The sequence below is a fragment of the Pongo abelii genome, chromosome 1 (assembly GCF_028885655.2).
Source record: "Pongo abelii isolate AG06213 chromosome 1, NHGRI_mPonAbe1-v2.0_pri, whole genome shotgun sequence".
Taxonomy (NCBI): Eukaryota; Metazoa; Chordata; class Mammalia; order Primates; family Hominidae; genus Pongo; species Pongo abelii.
In genome coordinates this window covers 191,438,187-191,463,214 of record NC_071985.2, presented here as the reverse complement: position 1 = coordinate 191,463,214, position 25,028 = coordinate 191,438,187, and the positions used below count along the sequence as shown (strand labels likewise).

Genomic DNA, 25,028 nt, shown 5'->3' with positions numbered 1-25,028 from the left:
TACTTTTGCTGGTGCTGTACCATGCGGACACAAGGAACTTCTCTACAGGGCCTCATCCTGGGAAACAGCAAGAATGGAAAGTGACATAGGGATGACCCTGCTCCTGTCACCCTACCTCCAAGGCTCAGTCCACTGCAAAAAAAGACAGGAAACTAGGTATCTTTCCATGAACCCACTGGAATATAAACCCTGGAACATTTCCTCTGGTTCCTCCCTGTCCCTGACTTAGGCCATGTTTAGCTAGTTTACAGAACAGGGTACTTTTATTCTTCATCTATACTGCCATGTTTTATTGATTCTAAGATGTAGTAGTACATTTCTTTAGACATAGATGTCTCTTAAAATTGGGAGGTACCTTACAATTGGTGACCTCTTATATGTTATGAATGGAGTGTCTGCATACCCCCCAAATTCATATGTTGAAGCCCTAACCTCCAATGTGATGTTATTAGGAGGAGTGGCCTTTAAGAAGTAAGTAGGTTTAGATGAGTCATGAGGGTGTGGTCCCCATGATGGGGCTGAAGCCCTTATAAGAAGAGGAAGAGCATTTTGTGGGGGCCTAGGTGGGCGGATCATTTGAGGTCAGGAGTTCGAGACCAGCCTCACCAATGTGGTGAAACCTCATTTCTACTGAAATACAAAAATTAGCCAGGTGTGATGGCAGGCACCTGTAATCTCAGCTACTTGGAAGGCTGAGACAGGAGAATTGCTTGAACCCAGAATTGCTTGAACCCAGGAGGTTGCAGTGAGCCAAGATTGTGCCACTGCACTCCAGCCTAGGAGACAGGGCGAGACTCCCTCTCAATAAAAATAAAAATAAAGAGAAGAGGAAGAGACTAGAGTTCTCCCTCTCTTTGCCATACTGTAAAAGGCAGCTGTCTACAGGCCAGGAAGAGGGCCCTCACCAGAACCCAACCATGCTGGCATCTGATCTTGGACTTCCAGCTTCCAAACTGTGAGAAATAAATGTCTGTTGTTTAACCCACCCAGTCTATGCTACTTTGTTATAGCAGCCTGAACAGACCAAGACATTAGATGTGATGAAACACATGTCCAATCTGTTGTTTATGGCAAAACTTTATGCCTTGTGTATTAGTTTGATAGGGCTGCCATAAACTGAGTGGCTTAAACAACAAAAATTTATTGTCTACAGTTCTGGAGGCTAAAGTCCAAGTTCAAGGTGTTGGCCACATTTGCTCCTCCCGAGGGCTGAAGGAAGGATGTGTTCTAGGCCTCTCTCCTTGGCTTGTAGGTGGCTGTCTTCTCCCTATGTCTCTTCATACTATCTTCCCTGTATGCATGGCTCTGTGTCCAAATTTCTACTTTTTATAAGCATATCAGTCATATTGGATTAGAGCCCACACTAATGACCTCATTTTAATTTGATTACCACTGTAATAGACCTTCTCTCCTTAATACAGTCACATTCTGAAATACTAGAAGTTAAGATTTCAACATCTGATTTTTGGGGAGACACAATTCAACCCATAACATCTCAGTTTCTTCAAAGATTTGCTTTTGATGTTCAAACCCAAACTCTTCCAAATGAAAAGTCTTGCTTTGTCTCTGCTATGAATTTGAAAATAGATATTTAAAATCTCAACAGGAGCCCTACCTGTTTCTTTATCTTTACATTCCTATTATAACAGTCCAAATGCTTCCAGCAATGAATTAATAACAGAATAAGGGGAAGGCCATGGGGAAATTTTAAGGGGTGGGGAAGGAAGACATCTCTATTAATATTTCAAAATTTTGTCCAACTTCATTAAATCAGCCCAAGCTGCCAAATGTGCTGGGTCAAACCCATAGCAGTCTTCCGCTTACAAGGAATACTTTAGGTGCTGCTCAGAAGTCTCCATTTTAGTCCTCCCCAACAGCAGAGAAGCAGAAAGACACTCCAGGAATTTTGAAGACATAACCCAAAGCAGCTTACCAGAAACAAGAAATTTTTACATTTCCTGTTTAATCCTTAAATGCCACGTGAATTTTACATTGCCCTCCATAATATTCCCCTGCCCATGTATGGCAACAGCTTTTACGAGGAAGAAAAAGTCAAAACTATTTCCCCCCAAAGTTTCAAGCAGCATCCGCGAAGATGCACCCAGTCAGTCCTATGATTTCATGTGCCCCTGGCATAATGCCCCATGTTGGAAAAGCACAGCTTTCAGTGGAGGAAACAGGAAGTTTCACAGATAAAGGGGTTTTGTTTTGCTTTCAGCAGAGAAAGATCTTCATTTTGGCACTGCCAGGAAGCCAGTCCTTTTCCACCCAAAGGACAGCATTTCCTGAAGAGCAGATACATGTCCCTTCCCAGCTGGTGGAGAGTCTGCCAGGTGGAAAGGAAATGGCATGCCACAAAATGAACAACACAGCTGCATTTAAGCAAGGATGTTCACATCACAGAGAAAGAAGGGACCAAGGGCAAGCAGAGTGAGAGTTCGGGGAAAGGAGAAAGTCACGCAGCTCCGGCACACAGCAAGGAAGCAGGGGGTGCAAAGCACAAGCAGGAGGTGGGGAAAAGGCAGAGAAAGGTGAGAAAATGGATGAGCTGATTCGGACTTGTGGCAAAGATCAGCAAATCTGAAATGATGGCGGGACAACAGAGCACAAATAAAGCTGGGGCAACAATATCCACATCCTGAGCTTCACAGAGTACCTAGAATGGCCACAAAGAAATAACCTCCTCTATTGTAGGTCCAGTGATGCCGATCTGTCCTCTCGTTTCCATCAGCTTATTGTGTTGTGACATCTGCTTAGGTGAACTTTCTAGGCACCGATGAAGCTGAAGTTACTGAGTGATTTCCAAAATTCACTCTAAATGCTATGATCAATGACAAATTTAGGTCTGAAAATTACTTAACCAACCCTTGAATGAATGCAAGTCAATGACAAGAATTTTCCCTCAAATTTAATACGTTAAAGAAGGGTTCCTTGTTGGTTTTTGTTTGCATCTCTTAGTTTATTCAGCATCAACTCTGAGTGCATTCCAGGCTGGGCTCCTGTACAGTTGTGTCCAGAAAGGTCTCATTCTGTGGCTTTCATCTTTCCTTACTCCACTCACATAAAGATGAGATGGCAAACACATCTGTGACTGTCAGGCCTGTTTTGGCCTCCAGAGGTCCGTGCTGCTGGTGGTCAGCAGCCCTGTGGAGAGGCAAAGCCAGGGAGAAAGTGAGACAGCTTCCAAGGATCATGCTTAAGGAAATCCCCGGGGCTCATGGCCAACATCAAAACCCAACCAGCACCACCACCAAAGCAAAGAAATAAAATCAGAATTCTTCTATTTGTTATGAGGACAATTCTCAGTTTTCAGGTACGTACGGAATACAACTTACCTGTTCTCTAATCATCTTAATTGATAATGCAATCCTCTGTTAGAGATTAATTCCATGCAATTCAAGGTCTCTCCTCCAACCCTATCTCCCCAGAATTAAGTCTACATTCCAGGGTCTTACTCAGTGAGTGTCAAAGCCTCTGAGCCTTGCCTAAATACAAGGGCATGGGTTTCCTCTGCTCTCTGGCTTGCCAGACCTATGAGGGATTTGCACGGTCACTGCCCTTCAGAATTCAGTGTACACACAGAGTAAGATCTGCCTACTAAGGAACCATAGACATCTGCCTTTCCTCCTTCCCTCCGGCTCTCCTCCTCTCTTCTCACCAAGGACAACATCACCCCATCAGGAAGGGGCTTTAAAGGTACTAAAGAAGCCTTTTCTTACTCATGGGGCACCTTTCTAAATGTTTTGTCTATGCATTGAGTCCTTTGGTGCCACACAAGAACCAGACTGTAGCAAATCAAAAGCTAAGCATCGATTTCTGAAATCCACTATGTCACTTGTCCCCTGAGGCAATGAGCAGGGAACACCCTAGCTGCCTAGGCAGGGGATGTGCCATCACTAAGAGAAACCAGAGGGATAAAAATCTCAGTGAATAACTGGAAACAGTATCCTGCCAAATTCTCCATCATCCTTCAGCTGCCTACATGGCAATGGCTATGTCTGCTTTCCTTTCATGCTTTGTGCCTTTTGAACCTCTTGCATCAAAAGTCTTTAGGAAAAACATCAAATAATTAGACACTGTAATTGCTGGTTGCACATGGACAGGAAGAAAGGGTGAAAGGTGCCTTTGGCTAGTTATGTGGGGCTCAAACAGCATGAATGGTTCAAGGAACAGCAAGTAATGGAATGTGGTTAAGATGGAGGAGGCAAGCATCCCATTTATGCTTTTAAAAAGACTATATTTGTATATACACATACATATGTGAGCAAACATACAGAAAAAGATCGAGTTTCCACGTTTTTTTCTCTATGTGCTCCTCATTGTTTAAATTATTTCCAATAAGAAAGTATCTGTGTTCTGTATACAAATGAAATGCAAGGTGCATGTGGAAGGTCAGTGCCAGATAAAGGTGGACAGACAGGCAGTAAGGACAGGAAAGAAATGCTTTCATTAGGAGTTTGACCTTTATCATGAAACTGGTAAAATACAGACAAAATTTAATAATCCTATTTAGCATCTTCTGGTTATTAAATCAACATACACTCATTGTAGGGAATTTGGAATACAAAGGTATACAAAAATAAATTTAAATGCCTCAGTAATCCCCCGAGAGAGCTAGTGTTGACATTTTGGTATAGTTCCTACTGATTTTAATACAGGCACATGAATATTTTTAACTATATGTGATCATTTTATGTAAATAGTTTGGTGTATATTTTCCTAGAATTTTCCAATGAAATATATATTTCTTTAAATGAGATCACACTACACAAATGTTCATCAACTTACTCTTTTCATTTAGCAATCAGTATCTCCTGGCCATATGACTTCATCCACTGATACAGATCAACCTCATTCTTTCTACCAGACAGTATACTTTATTAAACAGGGTGTACCTTATATAACCAGTACTCTATTCACAGACATTTAAAGTATTTCCAGTTTTGATATTATAAAAATGCTTTAATTACTATCCTGATATATTTATGTATGCAAATATTTCCTAATATAAAATTCCTAGAAATGTATTGTTAGGTCAAATAGTATGCACATTTTAAAGTCCTCCAAAAATGCTGTAGAAACAAATTATTCTAACAATCAAACATGAGAGCACCCTTTCACCAAACCTTAGCAACACTGAGTATTTTGTATCTTTTAATGTCTGATGATCTGACTGGCAACACATAATACATTATTATTTTATAAATATTTTCTTCATGTTGATATTTATTTATTACCATTTTAATTTTCTTTTCAAAGAAATTTTGTCCAATTCATGTTTCTGAGATTATAAAAAAAGTTCATCCATGTTTAATTGTGGACCTTTCATTTTATATTTAAATATGTAATCTAGCTGTAACTTACTTTGGTTTAAGAATTGAAGTAAGGATCCAGGTTTTTTTAAATAAAAATTTTAATGAAGTATAAGATACATACAGAAAAGGGCACAAGGCATCATTGTACAGCTTGATGAATTTTCACAAAATAACCCCATCCCATACCATACACCCAGACCAAGAAACCAAATATGACTCACACCCTAAAAGTCCCCTTAATTCCCGCTTCTAGTCATTACCACCCCCAGGTAACCACTATCCTGATTCCTCTTACCAGAGATTAGTGCTGCCTGTTTGAGTATTTGGCTTCTTTTTCTCAGCATTATGTTTGTGACATACGCCCATGTTTTTGCATGTGATTATAGATTATGTATTCTCATTTCTGTATATATTCCATATACTATGATTTATTTATCCATTCTACTGTCTTTGGATATCTGGGTTGCTTCCAGTTTGAGGCTATTATGAATATTATGAATGCTATGTACCTTCTTACACATGTCTTCTGGCAAATATATATACTATATTTGTTTGTCATATATCTAGGAGTGGGGAATTGGGGGTACAGAGTGTATGTTCAGCTTTAGTAGATACTGCCCAGTAGATACTGCCCAACAGTCTTCCATGATAGCTCTATCAGTTTACATTCCCACCAATAATATGAGAGTCTAGTTGTTCCGTGTTCTTGTCAACATTTGGTATTGTCTGACTTTTTAAATTTAGCCATTCTGAAGAATATGTAGACATATCTTTTTGTAGATTTAATTTGCATTTCTCTGACAATGAATGCAATTGATATAACTTTTAATATATTTGTAGGCCATTTGAACATTCTCTGTGTAAAGTGTTTGTTCAAGCTTTTTGTCCACTTTTCTTTTAGGTTACTTGCCTTTCTCATATTGATTTGTAGTTATTTATAGTAACTTCTCCTACTCTGGGCTTGCTCTCTCATTCCCTTAATAGTATCTTTTGATGATCAGAATTTCTTTAGTTTAGTCTAATCTAGTTTATCAATGTTTTCCTTTACAGTTAGTCCTTTTGTGTAATGTTTAAGAAATGTTTGGCTATTCTAAGGATATACAGATATTCTCTTATGTTTTCTTTTAAGAGCTTTATTGTCTTACCTAATATATAGAGATCTACAATGCAGCTAGAATTGATATTTGTGAATGGCTTGACGAAGATTCTTTTTTTCCCGTATGGATGCTAAATTGAGTCAGCACTATTTATTGAAAAGACATCCTTTCTCTACTGTATTTTAGTGTCAACTTTGTCATAAATCAAGTGATCATATAAAGATCTCTTTCTAAATTCTCTACTCTGTTGCATTAGGCTTAAGGAAACAGGAATATGTCACCCCAAAATATGCCTCTGACATAAAAATTACTTTTTAGCAAAAGTCAATTAAGAAGCAATAAACAGAGAAGAAGCTCACCCTATCCTACCTTCTGCCTACAGGCAGGATATAAATTCTCTTTGACTAGAGAAAACTCTAGACTCTTTATCAGCCCAGAGACAGCATCAGAGGAACCTGAAAATAAACCTCACTCCATTAGTTTCCTCCCACATATTTACCTTCCCATCATTTCCCACCCTTGGAAACCTAAAACCCTTTCATTTGTCGTTTCATTTGTCTACAAATGTATTGCTGTTTGTTGAAGATGCTATATAAGCCTGAGTTCTAAGCCATTGCTTTGAGATACTTTTCATTAAAGTTTCTCCCTCATGATGTGTGCTACACATGTTAATTAGCTTGTCTGTTTTTATCTTGTTAATCTTGTCTTTTGTTACAGGAATCTGTCTCAACTAAGAACTCATAGAGGTTGAGGAAAAATTATATTTCCTCCCCAACAGGGCCATTTGTCTATTTTAGCACAGATGCCACATTGACTTAATTACAATAGCTTTATAATAATTCTAAATATTTGGTGCCATAAGTTATCTCAGCCTCCTTCATATTCTTAATTATTGTGTTGGCTTAACTTGGCCGTTTTCTTTTCCATGCAAATTTTATATTCAGTTTGTTGATATCCATTTAAAAAGCCTTCTAGAATTTTGAATGGCTTGTATAACATACAAATTAATTTAAGGAAAATTGACATCTTCACAATATTGAGTCATCCATTCTATGAAAATGGTATATCTTTCCATCTACTTAAGTTTTCTTCAATTTCTCTCAGTATGTCTTCTTGTTTTCAGTGTAGAAATCTTACATCTCTATCACATTTATTCCTATGAATCTGGTATTTTCTGAGGCTATTGTAAATGGTATTGTTTTTTAAATTTCATTTTCTATTTTTTATTGCTAGTATATGTAAGTATAATTGGTTTTTATATATTAACCTGGTATCCAGCACCCCTGCTTAAAATTGCTTATTAATTCTAATAGTTTATCTATAGATTCTTTTGGGTTTTCTATATATACAGTCATGTTGCCTATTGATAATGACAGTTTTATTTCTTACTTTCCAAACCATATACTTTTTATTTCTTTCTCTTGCCTTGCTACAATGGCTAGGATCTCTAATGCAATGCTAAATTAAAGTGATGCTAGCAGATATCTCAAGGAGAAGACTTTCAACATTTCACCATCAAGTATGATGTTTAAGATATTTTTAGGCACTCATTATCAGATTAACAAATTTCCTTTGCTTAGGCTTTTTAAAAATCATAAATCAATACTGAATTTTATCAAATCCTTTTCTATATCTATGTAGATTGTATGTAGATTTTTACTCCTTTATTCTGTTACTACAAGGTATTATCTTGATTTATTTTCAAATCTTAAACTACTCTTGAATTCCTAAAGTTTATCCCACTTGGTTATAATGTATTATCTTTTTTCTGTATCACATTTTGCTTAGTATTTCTGTATCTATGTCCAGGAGAGTTTGGTCTTTAATTTTCTTTTCTTGTAATGTCTGCGTCAGCTTTTGATATAATGTTTTTTCTTGAGAATGAGCTGGGAAATGTTACCTTTTTTTTCTATTCTCTGAAAGAGTATGTAAGATTGATGTTATTATTTATTTTAAGTGTTTGGAAGACTTTACTGGAAAAGCCATCTGCCCCAGAAAATTTATTTGTCTGCTGTTTGATGCGAAGGTCTTTAAAAATGAATTAAACTCTTTACTAGATATAGCTCTATTCAGGTTTTCTATTTCTACTTGTGTTAGCTTTGGTATATCAGGTTTTTTGGAATTTGTTTATTTCATCTAAATTGTCAAGTATGTTGGCACAAAACTGTTCATGATATCCTCTTATTAAGCATACATCTTCTCCTAAAATGTTTAACTAGTTTTCTCAAAACCAGCTATTGGATAATAAATCTCTTACAAAATGATATGCTGTGCTACCTCTATCATACAAAAATTTCATTTAATAAGTCATTCAAAAATATGTATTGGCTCAAACTATAAACCAGGCATTATTCCAATGTTAGGAATATACTATTAAAGAGGACAACATTCCTGCTTCATGGAGTTTTCATTTAATGAGAAGAACAGACAATAAACAAAATAGTAATAAGTGTTCTAAAGAACCAAGAAAGGTTAGGGTCTGGGGAGGTGGAAAGGAAAGGTCACTTTGAGGAGAACCTGAATAAGGTGAGGGAATGAGCCATCAAAAGATCCAAAGCAAGAAGTGTAAAGGCCCTAAGGTAGACATGTATTTGGCACGTTGTAGGAAGAGTGAAGAAGCCAGTGTGACTGTAGCAGAGTGAGTGAGAGAGAAGCAGAGATGATTGAGAAATCTAGGCAGAAGTCAGATTTTGCAGGGTCCTGGAGACCATGGTAATGATTTGGGATATTAAAAATGTCATGGGAAAACACTGGCTTTGAACAAGCAAGTAACATGATCTGACTTGTGTTTGAAGACTGTTATAACTAATGTGTGTAGAATAGACCATAAGAGGGAAAAAAGGAAGTTGAGAAGCCACTTAGAAGCTATTACAATAATCCAAGCAAGAGATGGTGCTGGCTTGGACTATGTTGGGAACCTACATATCTACTTACCTCCTATACAGAGATAAGAAGTGGTCAGATCCAGGCTATGTTTTGAAGGTAGAGTCAACAGGACTTGCTGATGGCCTAAATGTAAGAGTTATAGGAAAGAAAAGACTCAAGGCTAACTCCTAGGTTTTTGGCCTGGGAAACTGAGTGGACAATGCTGCCATTTTATGAGCCTGAGATTCTTAGGAAAGGAGCAGATTTAGGGTAAGGGGGGGTTGGGAGTTAGGAGTTTGGTATAGGACATGTTACACTTCAGATCCGTTTATACACTCAAGTGGAGAATCTTGGTGGACAAGTGAATATATGGGTCTGAATCTCAGGAGAATAACAAAAACTGGAAATATAAACTTAGGAGTCATGTGCAAATAGATACATCATACCACAAGACTGAATTCATTCATCTAAGAATAGATAAGAAGTCTAGGGCCTGAGACCTAGGATACTACAAGAAGTTGGGAAGAGATTCAGAGCAAAGACTGAGGAATGTCCAGTGAGGGGAAATTCTCACGTGTATATCAGTCTGTTTCTGAATTCTCTACTCTGCTCTCCTGATCTTTCTGTCTGTCTATGCATCTGCCAGTTTTCATTCTTCATTTCAAATGACAAAACCAATTCAAACTGGCATATGTACTAAAGAAAAACCAGGTAACCACGTTTAGTACAAATGGGGTCACCTGGATGCAGTTTCTCTCCATCTGTCTGCTATGCTCTCTTCCATGGTGGCTTCATCTTTGAACCATCATCTTAACCTTCAGTTCCAGGTAATAGCAACAGGGCTGGGGCCCCACAACCAGGAGAAGAGCGAATGCTGCTGGGTAGCAAAATCCACAGACGTCTGGCACAATTCCTCTGCCAACCCCAAACTGGCTTAATTACTTTACTTACAGATACATTTATCATAACTAGTTAGGCTTTTATGTTCACATCACTACTATTCTTTCTCAGAAAATTTCCAGCTACTCATTCATATTTATTCTTAAAGAATCTATGCTTCTAATCTGTCTCCTTCCACTCTGATGAGATTGCCCTTTCCCCAAAGCACCTTAAATTTTTATTTCCTACAAAGCATCCCTCACGTGGGATGCTTGCTTCCATGCTCTCTTCCTGCCCATAAACTTACCCTCCTTCAATACATAGATCAAATCTTTCCTCCTCCATGATATATTTCCCAATTACCACATCTGGAAGTGTTATCTCTGTCCTATGTATGGCTATAGCATAAATAGCATTATTTAAATGGTCCAGATTTATCAAGTATTTTTTCATATTTGTCACAATCTCCCAAGTAGGCTGTAAACTCCTTTGGGAAGAGACTCTTGTTTTATATTTCTATATATTTTTCTCAGCAACCTGCACAATCCTGAACACATAGTTTCTACACTAAATGCATATTTTTAAACAATTGTCTGGTTAAGTCACCACTTCTATATATCTCTTCTTTTTTCTCTAAGGAATGAACAGCAACAGAAGAAAGCAATAGAATAATGTTTGTGGTTTATGATGTGGAGTCTTCTCTGTAGGTAAGTATCCATCATTTGGAAATGGTTGTAAGTACTTAAAGTATCTTGGATGCTGGAGCTTTGATTTTAGGCACTATGGAACGTGCTGAGATATGATGAATAAAATGGACACAATCCCTGTCCTCATAAAGCTCACAAATTTCTTTTCCAGTGTTGTAACTCCTTATTCCATTATTTTCATAGTGGTTTTTATTTTAAAATTTTTCAATTTTAATGTAATAAATTTTCTCAACTTTGATTTATTTATTTTTATTTATTTATTTTGACATAGAGTCTCACTCTGTCGCCCAGGCTGGAGTGCAACCTCCACCTCCCAGGTTCAAGTGATTCTCATGCCTCAGCCTCCCAAGTAGCTGGAATTACAGGCATGTGGCACCACACCTGGCTAATTTTTGTATTTTTAGTAGAGACAAGGTTTCACCATGCTGACCAGGCTGGTCTCAAACTGCTGACTTCAAGTGATCTGCCTGCCTCTTCTTCCCAAAGTGCTGGGATTACAGGCATAAGCCACAACACCCGGCCACCAATCTTTTTTTAAGTTAATGTTTTTGGCATTTTATTTAAGCCCCTCCCTATGCAGAGATCATGAAGATATTCTCTTATATTACCATTCAAAATCTTCCATTTTTTTGCTTTCATATTTAAGTTTTAAAAGCCCATTGATATGGTTTGGATCTGTGTCCCTACCCAAATCTCACATCTAATCATAATCCCCAGTGTTGGAGGTGGAGCCTTGTGGGAGGTGATTGGATCATGGAGGTGGATCCTTCATGAATGAATTATCACCATCCCCTTGGTGCTGTTCTCCTGATAGTGAGTGAGTTCTCATGAGATCTGGTTGTTTAAAAGTGTGTAGCACCTCCCGCCATTCTCTCTCTCTTGCTCCTACTTGGGCTCTGTGACATGCGTGCTCCTCCTTCACCTTCCACCATGATTGTAAGTTTCCTGAGGCCACCACAGAAGTTGAGCCGATGCCAGCATCATGTTTCCAGAACCATGAACCAATGAAACCTCTTTCCTTTGTAAATTACCCAGTCTCAAGACATCCATTGCAACTGATTTTTATGCATTGTGTAAAGTGATAGTCGAATTACATCTTTTTCATGTCATATCCATGAGTCCCAGTACCATTTATTGGAAAGTTTACCCTTTATCTGTAGCGTCTCCTTTGTAATATATCCAGAGTCTGTAAATGCAAAGTCGTGTTTTTGGGCTTTCTACTTTGTTCTGTTGGACTCTTTGTTTATCCTTGAATCAACACCATGCCATTGTTTTTACGATAGCTTTATAATAAGACATGATATCCATACAGCAAGTGCTCTGACTTAGTTCTCCTTTAAAATGTCTTAGGTATTCTAATTTGAAATAACTATGATCATGGATATTTCTCTTCCTCTTTGTGGTTCTGTCATTTTCTTCTCTATATATTATTTAGTTGTAAGTACATATACATTTCAAACATATTTTCCTTGTGAACATAATTTTTTATCCCTAATAATGTTTTTAATCACAATCTCTACTTTATTTGAGACATTGCTTATTATTTGACAGTATATAGTTTTCCATTCCTTTATTTTCACTCTTTCTGTAGTCTTATGTTTCCAATGAGTCTTCCTCAACTAGCTGGGATGTTAAATACCCTGCTTCTATTCCTTTTGTGCTTATTTTAGAAATGATAGCATACATTGTTAATTTATCAGCCTGAAGATAGTCATTATCTTTACTCTCCTTCCAGGTAATATAAGGACCTTAGAATCTTCTTGATTTTTTTTACCCCCTTTCTTAACTTATATGCTATTGTTGTCTTTCATTTCTAAATATTTTAGCCCATAAGATATTAAAATTTTGTTTATGCTTCATTGTTCATCTATATTTACATCCATCCACATGGTGACCTCTTTATAAAATCCTTAATTCCTTAGAGCATCTCAGCTTTTTCCATCTGCAAGTGCTTTCCTTCTGCATAAAGTACATCAATTAAGATTGCCTTCAGTGAGGCAAAGTCACTAAAGTGGTGGCAAACTTCACATTCTTCTTTATATGAAAATGTTTTCATTTTGCCATTATTCTTGAAAGGTACTTTGTGCATATAATCCTAAGTTTTCAGCTATTTCAGTTACAGATATTATTCTACTGTCTTCTAGATTCCATTGGTGTTGAGAAGTATGTAAGACACTCTTTCCAAAGTCATATGTCTTTTTGTTGTTGTTTTTCCTGCTAGAATTTTTTCTTTGTCTTCAGTGCTCTGCTTATGAATTTTTGGCTTAATAAATTTGATCAATTCTGGAAAAATCTCAAGCATCATCTCCTTGAATAGTTGTTTCTGCCCATTCTCTTTTCTATCCTTTCCAATTAAATGCGTGTTAGATCTTCTCACTCCAGCTTCCATGTCTTTTAGCCTCTCTGTCATATTTTTTGTCTGTCTCCCTGTGCAGCATCTGAATAATTTCTTATGCCTCGTCATTCAATTATTCACTAATTTCTTTTTGATTTTGTCAAATGTGCTGCCTAATGGGAAACCACTACATTTTACAATTTCAGTTTTATATTTTTATTTCTAGTTCTGTTTAACCTTCTTAAAATCTGCCAAGCCACTTTTAATTGTTACCCATTCCATGAAGATATTTATAAATGTACTTTTATTTCTATGAACACAATAAGCATAGGTTTTTATTTGTCTCTGTACTTATAATACATAAAGAATTTGTGAGTCTGGTTTTCTCTTTTTCTGTTCATTGCTTCTGCTGTTTCTTGCATCATATTTTGTTTCCCTGTATGCTTTGTTATTTCTGACTGTACTGCTCATTGTCCCTGAAAATTAGGAAGAAGGTGCCCTCCTCCAAAGATTCATCTTTGATTCTGCCAGGTATCTGGGAGTGGGGTTAGGAACCTGGAACTGGTTCTAACTTAAACTTGGAACTACCTTAAACCAAGTTCATAGCTTGAGGTTCTCAGAAATTGAGGTGACATAAAACCATCCTCAAATCTGTAAAAAGGGCCAGGCATGGTAGCTCACGTCTGTAATCACAGGACTTTGGGAGGCTGAGCAGAACAGATCACTTGAACCCAGCCGAGTTCAAGACCAGCCTGGGCAACATGGCAAAACCTTGCCTCTACAAAAAATACAAAAAATTAGCCGGGTGTGGTGGTGTGTGCCTATAGTCCCAGCTACCCAGAGGATGAGGTGAGAGGATCACTTGAACCCAGGAGGTCGAAGCTGCAGTGAGCTGTGATCGTGGCATTGCACTGTAGCCTGGGTGACAGAGCAAGACCCTGTCTCAAAAAAGAAAAAAAAAATCTGTGAAAAGGCTTGTCAGTCACGATAACTTACTTTTCCTTTTTTCTCTTACCCTGCTCAGTATCAGGGCAACCTCCCTGCTGTCCCAGAAGGGTAGAGAGAACTAGTTTTATTTCTGGTTCACCTTTGCCCTGAATAAATCCAGCTTTATATGGAGATGGTCTCCTATGAGACTCTCCACCTTGAGCAAGGCATGTACTTTGACAAAAACCTCCTTGTCCTGCAAGGCCGCCAAAACTAAAGTCTATATTTATTAGGATCAATAAATGTTCTCAGGGCAAAAAGAACTTAGGTGTTCTAGTGTTTTAGTCTCTCCTCAGCTCTTCAGTGCTTTTAAGAAAATCTAAAATTTTTTCAATTTAAAAAATACATCCAACATTTTAATATTTTCAGTAGAATTTTGGTCCAAATAACCTATCCTACCATTATCAGAAACCAAAGCCACAAATTTCCTCTCTCCATTATCATTGAGCTGAGTTTTCCTGGACAAGCTACAGTATTTGCATGAGATTCCTCTTGGCAGGGGAGGAAGGCATGCCTAGGATACTCTTTCAGATGAGCTGTTTTTACAACCCAAAGACTCTCTTCTTCCCTGCTACCACAGAGACAGAGTACTTCCTACAAATATGGCAGCCTGCCTATATGATTCTTTACATAACCCCTCTTCTTTTGCTCTCTGAACCGAACTACATCTAGGAGGGTTTCTTCCACCAGCTGTACACTCAGTTCCCAAAACTATTGCAAGCAACAGATACAGCTTTTTCATGTCAGGGTAGACTTTTCATCTTAAAGAGCATGACTTTTCCAGTACTTTCCAAGATCTACTATCGCTGGGCTCTCTCACCATTTCTATGCTGCTTCCCTTCATTTCCTCAATGGCTTCCACCTGATCTCATCTACTTGGGACAGTCTTTACACGTATTTTGAAGTTTATGGACCAAATTCCTCTCCTACTTTTGCTGTGAATAGAGTTTTCAAGGTTTTGTTGTTGTTGACCTTGCTTTTGAATGTTTCTAGGAAGACAAGTTGAAATGCCACCAAATGAAGCTATGTTTTTACACAAAGTTTCAAATAATCTTGACTCCTCTCTCTCTCACACACATGATCAATACCGAATACGTTGGCAAATTCTGTCAATGCTACCTTCAAAATATATTCAAAACTTGTCCACTTCTTGCCATCTCCATTTCTCTTTTAGTCCAAGCCCACAACTGTATTTTATCAGGACTCTTGCATAGCCTCCTAATTAGTTTTCCTGCTTCACCTTAGCTGCCCTACAATCTATTCTCCATATAGAATTTATTTCTAAGGCATTGAGCAAGATCATGTCATCTGTGCTCAAAATCTTCCAATAGCTTCTCATGTCACTCAGAATAAAATCCAAAGTCTTTAATATAACTGTGAGGCCCTGCATTCCCTCCACCTCCTCCTCTCCCATTATTTATTGCATTCCAGCCACAACGTCCTCCTTGCTGTTCTTCACACAGGTCAAGCATACAATTACCTCAGGGCCTTTGCACTTGCTGAACCCTCTGCAGGTGTATTAGTTCATTTTCACGCTGCTGATAAAGACATACCCGAAACTGGGAACAAAAAGAGGTTTAATTGGACTTACAGTTCCGCATAGCTGGGGAGGCCTCAAAATCATGGCGGGAGGTAAAAGGCACTTCTCACATGGCGGTAGCAAGAGAAAAATGAGGAAGAAGCAAAAGCAGAAACCCCTGATAAACCCATCAGATCTCATGAGACTCACTATCACGAGAATAGCATGGGAAAGACTGGCCCCCATGATTCAGTTACCTCCCCCTGGGTCCCTCCCACAACATGTGGGAATTCTGGGAGATACAATTCAAGTTGAGATTTGGGTGGGGACACAGCCAAACCATATCAGTAGGGAATGCTCCACCTCTAGATTTCTTCATGGCTTCCTTTTTCTCACTTAATTTACATCTCTGCTCAGATATCACTTTATTAAGAGGCCTTCCTTGAACAATCTCTCTAACATAATGTTCTCTCCTATATCCACTCCTGTCTCCTGACCCAGTTTTATTTTTCTTGTTGGTATTTATTATTGTCTAATATATTTTATTTGTTGTTTTGTTGTTGTTGCTTAGCATTATCTTTTCTTCCATCAAAATCTAAGCTTTAGAAGAACAGGAACTTCGTCTTGTTTTGTTCACTGATACATCACAAACATCTAGAACAGTGCCTGGCATTATAGTAAGTGCTCAGTAAATATCACAGAATGTATGCTGTGGACACAGAGGAACACAATTGCAGGAAGTACAGTAGAAGGAGAGACCAGGAAGCACTTTTCTTTCTGCTGCCCGTGATCTTCCACCTCCTTGACATATAGCTTCTTTACTCACTACTCCACTCCACCTTTCCAAGGTCACCACTTCCAGCTTGAGTCTATAAATCCTCCCTGCCTGAGGCTCCTCAGCTTACTGACTCAGTGTCCAAATCCCAAATCTGATTGGTCTTTCTTAGTCCAAAAACCTATCTAGAGTCCAATTAGCCATTGCTGGGGGTCAAGGGGAGGGGAATGTGAGTGTGTCTGTTTATACGCCAAGTATAGTTACCGTCCCCAGGCTTCTACAAAGAGGAAATAAATGCTGGGGATCTTTAATTAAAAACAAAACAAGCCTTCTCTAATACATCCCTGACACTGAAGAGAGAATGTATACAACTTCTACTAGGGTGCCTCTAACTCAAATGCCTTCAGAATCCTGACAGTTAAGATAAATGGGTGAAGAGGCCAGGGTGGGGAATATGACAAACTCAGGAGCCTATGCTGCATCCAAAGAGGGCAGCTACTGTAACTAACTACTGCCCAGGGGAACACGGGGCCAATGTCGCCAGATCTTCTGATGGTTCAAGAGAAGGCAGAAATCTATGTTTTAGTGTCAAATCTCCCACTTGTTAAATGACAACTAATCTAATTTTTTACAAGAAAAAACACTATGCAGACTGAAGAATATACATCCACTGAGCAAATCTGGCCAAGGAATACCAGGGTGCAACTTTTGTTTTGTAAAGTCAGCTCAAAAACAGGACATCAGTAATTTATCACACTCAACAGCAATGTTTCTCAGGGGGGCTCAGTGTGAAGATTTCATTAGTTGGAGTAACCAGTACTCTCAGTCCCCTTTCACAGCACCTGCCCCCATCTTCTCTACCAATCCTGGTACAAACTTCCACCAACTTTTAACCATGAGAGACAGAAGGCTTATTGAAATGCATTTGGGCTTTGAAATCAAGTGGGTCTGGACAAAAAAAAAAAAAAAACCTCAGTATTACCTCCTAGCATTATTCCTTAACCTCTCCAAACCTCAGTCTACTCATCTGCAAAATGGGGATGCTAATTCCTACCTAAAAGGGTTCTTGGGAATAATGATTATTATTAACAGACTAGGAGCGGCCCCTTCCTAGAGAAAGGCGTGATACTTGAAAATCTGAAATTGTAATACAGAATGTTCATAATAAGCTATTGCCATCTACACCTCCTTGTGGAATAAATAGAGGGTAAAAATGCATTTAATAAATAACACAAGGATGGAAAATACAGCTCTCTGAAGACCCAGGTCTTCACACCAATGTAGTTGCTTGTGAACCTAGTCCAGAATGTCTAAGTTTGTAGAAACTAGCACTAATTAGAATTCATAGACATCAATTATGTGATTATTCAAGAATTCTCTCAACTCTTAAATCCATTTTTGTATGCATATTACAACACAACACTGAGTCAAGTAAAGGCATGCCAATTCTCCAATGGCCAAAAAAAAATTAATCCTGTAGTTCCAGGAGACACAATTAGGAAAAGAAAGCCCTGTTTCCAAAGTGTCAGCTACAACGCTGTTTCCACCCGTGACTGGAATGCAAGAGTCTTCCATCCACTGATGAATGCAGAAAGCAATTGCTGCAAGAGGTCATTTCATAACCACTGGAAATACTGCCTTTCTCCCACCCAACCCTGCCCTGTGCTTTCTGGGGAAGAGTCACCCTGTGAAGAAGCCATCAGGTCAGAGGCAGAGACTACAAGGAACCCTTGGCTTTATACCACACAGCACACCCTAGAGCAAGTTTGTCCAACCTAGAGCCCAGGAGAGCTTTGAATGCAGCCCAACAGAAATTCGTAAACTTTCTTAAAACATTATGAGATTATTTTGCGATTTTTTTTAGCTCATCAGCTGTCGTTAATGTTAGCATATTTTATGTGTGGCCCAAGACAATTCTTCTTCTTCCAATGTGGCCCAGGTAAGCCAAAAGATTGGATAACCCTGCCCTAGAGGGTCATGCAACAGGAAAGGGGGCATCCCAAAAGGAAACATGAGAACTATGCTCCCTCCAGGAACTGAAAGAACTCTCCACAACTGATACCAAAAACACGTTTCTCCTAGCAAAGAACTCTAAGTAGGCTTCTTCTCTACCAAGGAGGTTTAAAAAGAAAGAAGTGTGTCTCTAACCACTGTACTTTCCCACCAAGAAGAGCTGAGCTCCCCCATTCCAGATTTGCCTGGGCCTATTCTTATTTCTCAGGCCCTCGTGGCTCTTATAATCACACACGTCGATTATCGGTTTTCCTCCGGGGAGGCCCAAGCACCAGAAAATCACTTACATCCTTCACTGCCAAGCCTCTCCTATTAGGCAGGCAATCTGTAATTATTTATGCTATTTTCTAGATTTTAAAAAAGGAGGGGTGTCTAAGATATAGGTCAATATCAGCCAGCAGTTGACAATCATTGAAGACGGGTATTGCGTAAACAGGGGTTCAGTATTCTATTTTCTCCATTTTTGTACGTGTTTAGAATTTTACATAATGAAAAAGTTTTAAAAAGGAGGGTCGAAGGAGGACACAGATATAACCTGAAAACAAAACCAAGTGTTCTTCACTATTTACTCATGTCTAGATGCAGAAAAACCTGGGAAGTGCTCAGACTCTCTCATCAACAGCCTAGAGGGCTCATGTGCCCTCAGAGTGGAGACTGTATCTTCTAAGCACTACTCAACGTCCTTAACAAAATAACCTTTGAAAAATGCCCTAGAACTTTTCAAAAGTATTCTGGAAGAACCCAGTTTCCCTTCTTGACCTTCCCCTCTAGATCTGCCTCTACCAATTACCCCCACAGCCTGTTCTTCCTACAACATCCTCTACTTCCTGTTCCGGACTACTGTGCTGAACAACCCAGTTATTGAAATACTTCCTGGGTGGCAGGCAAATGCCTGTGTTCCAGCAGGTTGTTTAGCTGTTTCTTCCTCCTGGATGTCAGATGTGATCAGTTTGTAGGAATATTTTGTATTTTCTTCTTCTTCCCTTTAAACTCAATTTGCTCCTAGTAAGATTTTTTTTTAATTGCCTACAGTGGAGTTTTCCAACTTCAACACTGTTAAGATTGGGGCTGAATAATTCTTTGTTGTGGGGGCTGTCCCATGCATTACAGGGTGTTCAGCCACATCCACGGTACCCACTTGATGCCAGTGGCACAAACACCACCCCAACTTTTGACAACCAAATTATCTCTAGGTATTGTCAAGTGTTTCCTGAGGGACAAAATCACCTCTGGCAAAGAACTACTAGTCTAAAAAATATTGAAAATCCAAGAACAATATTGTCCTGGCCCCACCCCCCAAAAAAGGAGATTATACAGTTTTTTTCCCACATATACAATATCTTCCAACTTATAAATTTCTAAATATAAATACTTCGTAAATGTTGTATCCTAAGCCAGAAGTATATAAAGTAACAAGAGTAAAATTAATTTAAAACCTTCACAACTATATTTTCTCTGTCTTCATGGTTTCCTGTGTGAATCTGCTCTGACTTCATGGTTTCCTGTGTGAATCTTATTTGTTTCTTCCAAATTATCCTGTTTTCCAGTCAATGTGGTAATCAAAATATTGTGCTCCAAGCCCTCTTTGAACGCCACATAATCTGTGTTTAAATTGGAAAGAAAAACTTCCAATGACTTTCTCAGTACTCCCCATGACATGCACTGGCTCTCCAGCACCTATTTAACAGTTGTCACTGGACAACAGGATCCCCTAAAACGACATTTCCCTACAAAATCAGAAAAAAGCATAGCCAATGCATCCCCGGCCCAACTCCAAACAGTCACACCCCAACCCCATCTCTGTGTAACCACAGGAAGGCAGCATCCTCTCACACACAAAATGCTCCAGCCCTACAGCTCCCAGTTCCAATTCTGTATTTAAGACTCGGAGTCAGAAAGACTCACTGGTGCAGGCTCCATCTCACTGCCACCTCCTTCAACTCTGAGTGAAGGAAGAATACCCGATTCCCAACCTGACCAAGAAGTGCAACGGGAGGTTAAATGAGCCAGTGTCACAAGCTGCAACACCCACTGGGAAATACCACAATTTTTCTTCATTAGGCAGAGGGTTTCCCACCATATTTAAATGGTACACTCTCTTCTTAAGGAATCTGTTTTTGGTCTGCACAGGTCTTGCATTAGCCACAGTCTACGATACAGCTTTGGGGGCTATGTGTTCAAAACTGTCTCTCCTCTCCACCCCACTGGATTTCCCAGCTCCAATTAGCGGCTCTCCCAAGCCTCCATCCTCTTATTGCCCCCCTCCCCCACCATTCCCCTGGGAATGTCGTCTTGTTCCTCCTCTCCCTTGCTTATGGACAGGCAGTTGCTGGGTGCAGGGATTTTGCCTTCCAGGGTCCATTCCTTCCTGGACCCATTTCATGCCACTGCTGGTCTCAGTCTGGATCCCCTCATCGTAGATTCTGGCCACGGCCTCCTAACTGGTCTCCCTGGTTTGGCCTTTCTCCTCTAATTTAGCTTTCATTCTGACAATGGATAGTCTTTCAAGAGCACAAGCTAGAACAGCCAGAAGCCTTCTGTGGTTTCCCATTCCTTAGCACCAGATACAATCCTGTCTTCTTTGGTGCAGTTTGTGAAGCACACCAAATGTTTGACCCTGGAGGTGTCCAAGCAGGAGCAGGACGAGCACTGAGTGGGACAGGTGCCCACATGCAGAGGGATTTATCCACTGGATAGATGGTGGAGGGAAACAGGAGGAGGGAGTTAAACTAAATGACTTTTAAAGTTTCCTTTCAAGCCTGACTTCCCATGATTCTGGGAACTCTTTGGTCTGCCATGCAAGTCCTACCATCATCTGACCCCTAAAAAGTGATGCCTCCTGCAAAGTGATGCCACACGGTCCCCTATAATGCTCCTCACATGGTCCTGCACATGGTTACCCCACCTCTATAGGATGACTTCTTTTAATTGTCTTGTTGTTTTTTTTTTTTAATTACAAAAGTAACACTTCTTGGTGCAACAAAATAAAACAATACTGAAGTATTAACATTAAGTCCTCAACCACTGCACTCCCATGGGTAGCCACCGGTTTCAGCAGAATATATGCCCTCCTAGTCCTTTCCTATGACACACACTCCATTCACTTGACACCTGGTCTTATGCTGTGCCTTAGGAAGAAGGATATTTAATTCTTATCTGCATTGACTTATCTCTCCAGTTCCCTAGGGTAGCAAGGCTAGTTAGTTCATCTGCTTCAATTGCTGTTTTTCCACCAGTGAGGAATTGAAAGGGAAGGAGATAAGGTTTCTTGCTCAAAATCACAGATTAGCTGGTGGCCTAGAGTTAAGACCAGAACAAGAACTCCTAACGCAATGTTTGTTATTACACTGTAAAGTGCTCTTCTCCTCCCCACTGTGCAGAATATCATATTGTACAGACAGCAGGTAGAAATAATTGCCTCTTGAAAGCATAGGGGCAGGATAGTCCAGTGGTTAAGAACTTGGACTTTGAACTCAGGCTACCTAGGTTAGAATCTGGCTGTCATTTACTTAACTATGTGACCTGAGTCAAGCAACTGGGCCTCAATTTCATCATCCCTTCCTTATAGGACTGTTGTAAAATTGTAGCTTAATATATTTAAACCCCTCAAAACAGTACGTATGTTAATAAAATATGCTATCCTACCTCTAATGTAACACCCAAAATACAATAAATATCTTCCTTATTAAAACATAGGCTGGCAAATTAAAACCAAATCTTGTTAGCTCTGAATTTTGTCTAAAAATAAATTAGCATGGGTGAAAACTCACACAATATTAGTCCAAAACAGATTTAAGTGACACAAGAACTGTAATCATTACTACAGGAAGGAATGACCTCATAAAGACCTCATACATCAGAAGCATTGTAACATTTACTGCACCAAATAATAAATTTTTTTAAAAATCTTAACAGCCTCTATCAGTAATTATCTAAGTAAAGTGGGCTGCAAATCTGTTAGAGAACTGTTTTTGCCATGATAATATTTCTAGTAAATTGCTGCTTCTATACCAAAACTACTGATGTTGCAGAACCGGCATGCTAATAGAAAGATTATTATAGAAACACTATTAAAATGAATCAGGTATTATTAAAGATTCAACACTACAACAGGGCCTGATTACAAGGGATTTCAAGCTGTATTGCTTAACGGGCAGATAAAAGTGCTAATTAAGTCCACTCTTAGAGGTTATCCCTAGGCAGGACTGTACACTCAGGTAGCAAGAGGTCTTCAGACTAAATGAGGAACCAGTAACGCCAACCCAGCTGGATACAGCCCTACTGGGAAGATTGGGAGAGAATGGTAAGAGCCAAGGTTTTCTGCACACGAAGGTAACCTGGTAAAGCAGACAAGTATCCAAACTTATTTGAACCTCAGTGTTTTCCTTAACTGCTTCATCAGCAACACTTCTGATTCCTCCTTTCTTGAGTTAAGAAAACCAAATAACCCACCATAAACTGAAGACCCTCAATAAATGGCACAATCAGCGGGAGGCAGAGAAAGCCGTGCCATTATTACCAAAGCCTCCTCGAGCAACCAGAAGACATGGAATCGCTCTCTCACCTTGGCCAAAAGCATCTCTCCACGCAACCAGAGCCTAGAGCTCTCAGAGGTTTTTAAAGAGTTGCCAGACTGAAGGCATTTCGTTCCAGGATCTTATTTAGCTTTCCCATCTTGTTAATTAACTAATTAGGGATGGGAAAGCAACTCACCAATACAAAGTGTCAGGAAAATGCTAAGTAAATTTGTCCAACTGGTCTAAATGTCAATGCTAAATTAAGAAAGGGGGCAAGCGCGAGAGACTGAGCCGTCCCCAGACTGCTGCGATCCAGAGCCCGCTAACGTAGAGAGGGAGAGACCCGGGCGCCCTGCAGCAGCAGCCTCCCGGCCCAGAGCCGGGCTGCCGGCAGGACTTCTGGAAGGGAAACCTGGACCAGGGCCACCCCGGGCACAGGGAACGCGGCTGGCGAGGCGCATCCTCGCCGCTCAGTCTCCGTCTCCCCGCATCTCTCAGACGTCAACAAACCCCTGACCACAAAGTGAAACTTTCCCGGCCCCCGCTGTCGCGCCGGGTCTCTGCCCTCTGCCTGGGAGCGCGTTGCGGGGACAGGTGTGGGGCCGGGGCTGAGGAGGGGCCCCCGCCCTAGGGCCGGAGGTTGTGTAATCGGCCCGGGAAAGGGGGCTCGGGACAGCTCCCCGCGCCGGAGCTGCGGAGGCCAGACGGGGGACCCCAGCTGTGGGGGCCGGCGCCCGGAGGCGTGGGGGGGATGGGGAGGGCTCTCGTCCCGCCCCTCGGGACCGCCCCCGGGCGCAGTGGGGAGCTGCGGCGCTGACACGGCCCGGAGAGGGCGACCGCGCGGCAGACCGAGCCCGAGGAGGGGGGCGCGATGGCTCGGCAGCTGCGGCCAGCCTTACCTGCGCGCCGGGCCGGGGCGGCGGGAGGCGGCTTGGGATGCCGGGGTGGCGGGCGGCGGGCGGCAGCGCTGGCAGCCACCCGGGCCACGGCATGCGAGGAGCCGCGGCGCGGCGGCGGGCGCGGGACTGACAGCCCCAGGCCCCGCCTCCAGACCCCGGGCCCCGCCCCCTTCCTGGCCGCGCGGCTCGCCCCGCCTCCTCCGCCCACGGCCGGGGTCAAACTGGGTCCATCGGCTCGGAGGGCGGGGATGCTCGCTTTCGATTGGCCCCAAAGGTGCCCGCCCCGCCTACTCCCCGCCCCTTCCTTGGCAGGGAAGAGGCGCGTGCGCGGTGGCTGGGGAGGGTAGCGGTTACGCTGAGCGCCGGCGTTGCTGGTCCCCGACCTCTGGTACCAGGGCATCGTTTTTTCATCCCGGGCAGCTGGGACCCCGGGATGACCTAAGGAACAAGGATTCAGACGCAGACTCCACGGTGAATTGGCTTTATTCACCTGTGAACGAACGTCCAGGAGAAAACCAAACCCGAATGGGCCAGGCTCTAACCAGAGGAGACCCCAAAATTGTGATCTGCATCAGAAAACGAACCAGCCAACCGGTTCCCGGCTAGGGGTGCTTTATTCAAGCGCTGGGTTCGCTCCCTGGTCAGCAAGTATGAGGTATTTGCAGAGGGTCTAGAAGATGTGAAGGGAGATTAGCCCGCATTTAGGGCTGTGCCAAACAGAGAGTGAGTGATGCTGAAGAAAGTGGCCTCCTCTGCTTCAGCCCTCCCTCCTTCTCCTCAACCCCTGGCTCTCCCACCTCTCCCTCCGCACCGGCGCCCTACCCTCAGCCTGTAAACAGTATCAGGTCTCGCCCAACAAAAATCAATGGAGACCCAGCAGTTCCACTCAAGAGAACTAGAAACATGTCTGTACTAAAACTTGTACACAAATGTTCATAGCAGTGTATTCAGAAGGCCAGAAAAGGAAACAACTGAATGTCCATCGATTGACAAATGGATAAGCAAATTATGGTCTATCCATACAATGGAATAGTATTCTGCCATAAAAAAATAATAAGGCCGGGCGCGGTGGCTCACTCCTGTAATCCCAGCACTTTGGGAGGCCGAGGCGGGCAGATCA

At 41.0% G+C, this 25,028-nt stretch overlaps 1 protein-coding gene across 1 annotated transcript in view; it reads right to left on the bottom strand.

The window, feature by feature from the left end:
• Positions 1–24,052, bottom strand: part of HIVEP3 (HIVEP zinc finger 3) — a 533,725-nt gene extending 509,673 nt beyond the window's left edge. The window contains exon 1 of the mRNA XM_063713066.1: positions 23,909–24,052. The gene's annotated coding sequence lies outside the window, so the exon portion shown is untranslated. The remainder of the gene's footprint in view (positions 1–23,908) is intronic.
• Between the last annotated feature and the right edge of the window lie 976 nt (positions 24,053–25,028).